Source organism: Urocitellus parryii, chromosome X (genome assembly GCF_045843805.1).
Source record: "Urocitellus parryii isolate mUroPar1 chromosome X, mUroPar1.hap1, whole genome shotgun sequence".
In the NCBI taxonomy this organism is placed as follows: Eukaryota; Metazoa; Chordata; class Mammalia; order Rodentia; family Sciuridae; genus Urocitellus; species Urocitellus parryii.
Window position 1 is genome coordinate 62,353,770 of NC_135547.1, and position 2,324 is coordinate 62,356,093.

Here is a 2,324-nt window from a genome sequence, read left to right on the forward strand (position 1 = left end):
CATAACCAAGAAAAGTAAGGAGATTTTCAACTGAAGACATGTCCCAGGCAGTACAATGCTGAGCAAGAGCCCCAGAGAGTAACCAGTCCTGATTGAATAGGAAAACTATGGTTTCTAGGAGATAAGTTTTTCAGTAAAATTGAAATTGGTATATTGCCTAATACTTTTTATGACTTGGAAATTGTATTAATTTGTAACTGACAATATAACTGAGAAAGTAATTAATAATAGACATAGGGAGTTGTGGGCATACCTCAGAGGTAGAGTGTATACTTAGCATTTGTGAGACCCAGGGTTTAATCTATAGCACCAAAAATAAATAAAGAGGATACATAGATCACCAAACAAGAGAAAATATTGGGAAATTATTATCTCTAGGAGAAAACTATAAAACATAGGAAACATAATAATGGTACATTATTTATATTTATATTATATTATTTAGCTCTACAGATAATGTTTATATGGTCATAATAATGTAAACACTTCTTTTTGGAGGGTAGTGCTGGGGATTGAACCCAGGGCCTTTTGCATGCAAGGCAAACACACTACCAACTGAGCTATATCCCCAGCTGGCCATTAGTTATTTTGAAATGTTAGTTAACTATATTGGGAGAATGAGAGCAGAGGAGATGTGTGTATGTGCAAATCTAAATTTCATCTAATATAATAGAAAGTTGAAAGACTTGTTGAAATGAAGACTTTAAGAAATAATGTATTATTTAGAAATATGAAGTTAGAAACAGGAAAAAACAGCTAAAATAGATTAATTCTTTTTCTGCTTTTAAGGATCAGAAATTGGGCTTTTGGAGAGGGGACATGGTCCTTTTTTATTATGTCTAGGTTGATAATACAAATTAACTCTAAAAGAAAGAAGGTAACTATTGTAGGTAGAATAATTAAAAGAAGATATCTGCATTCCTAATAATCTCCTGAACCCATGAATCTATTATGGTTTGTGGTAAAGAAGAATTAAGATTATAGATGCAATTAGGGTTGCTAATCAGATGACAAAGTTGCGAGTTATTTTGGACTGTCTGGATGGTTCCAATGTAATCACAGGGCCCTTTTAAAAGTGCAAGAGGAGGTAGTAGAGAGGTCAGAGTAATGTGATGTTACAATGACTCAACCCATTATTTCTGGCTTTGAAAAGGGGGACACAAGTCAAGAAACTGAAAAAGGCAAGGAAACTGAGTCTCTCCTAGAAACTGGAGACAGATGAATACAACTCTCTGAATACCTGGATTTTATCTCACTGAGACTTAGGTCCAGCCTCTGACCTACAGAACTATAACATCTTTTTTGTTGTTTTTAAGCCACAAAGTTTGTAAGAATTTGTGCATCATCAATATAAAACCATTACAGTGATAAGGTACTATGGTTTTCATATGATATGTTTCATCCAAAATTCATGTTGAAACTGATTACCAATGTGACATGTTGAAAGGTGATATAGTTAGAGGGCTTCACCCTCATGAAGGAATTTGTGTCACTTTCTCAGGTCTAGATTAACTCTTAAGGGAGTGAGTGAGTTGTTGCTTTTGCAGCAAGTTATCATGAGAGAACATTATTATAAAATGGGTTTATCTCTTATATTGTAATTCTTTTGCATCAACCTGTGTGTTGTTCTGCTTTTCTGACATGTTATGATGTAGCATGAGTCCCCTGCCAGATGTTGATGCCTGATTTTTGGACTTCCAGCCCCCAAAACCATGAACTAAATAAATTTTCTTCCCTTATGAATTATTGGGTCTCAGAAATTGTTTATTGTACTGGAAACAGACAAAGACACACAGTAACAAAAACCTTAGAATAAATTTTGAATATTTATATGCATACTCTCTTATATACATGAAATTTGTCTTGTATTGTCTTGTAGTTTAAGGTTAGCTCCCAAATAGTATATTGAACAAATGACACTAATAAGAACAATGTTGACCAAAACTATTAATAGAGACATATACCTATCTATTTCATAATGATAATGATATTCTCCTCCATAGAAGTGATTGATTATGACATAAAATTATTTCAGATTCATATATGAGATTGGCCCACAATGGATTCTAATATATTTAAGACCCTATTAACTCTTGTAATAATTTTCTAATGGTTTATGTTATTTTAATGGATTTTCTATGAAAGAAGTTATTATTTCTACGTGGTTACCAAACAAATTTGTCACAATCAATGCTTTTTCATCAAGGTTTAGTGCAATCTCATCATTTAATTATTAAAGAAGATAATGAAAAAGTATTCTGAACCTCAGTGTCAGAAAACATTAAAGGAGTCATATTATTCTTACATAAAAAATCTTATCTCTC

General features: G+C 32.5%; 1 non-coding gene across 1 annotated transcript; it reads right to left on the minus strand.

Annotated features, from left to right (window-relative positions):
• Positions 1-494: 494 nt before the first annotated feature.
• On the minus strand, positions 495-570 carry Trnaa-ugc (transfer RNA alanine (anticodon UGC)). Its single transcript has one exon. It is a non-coding gene; the product is annotated as a tRNA-Ala (tRNA).
• Between the last annotated feature and the right edge of the window lie 1,754 nt (positions 571-2,324).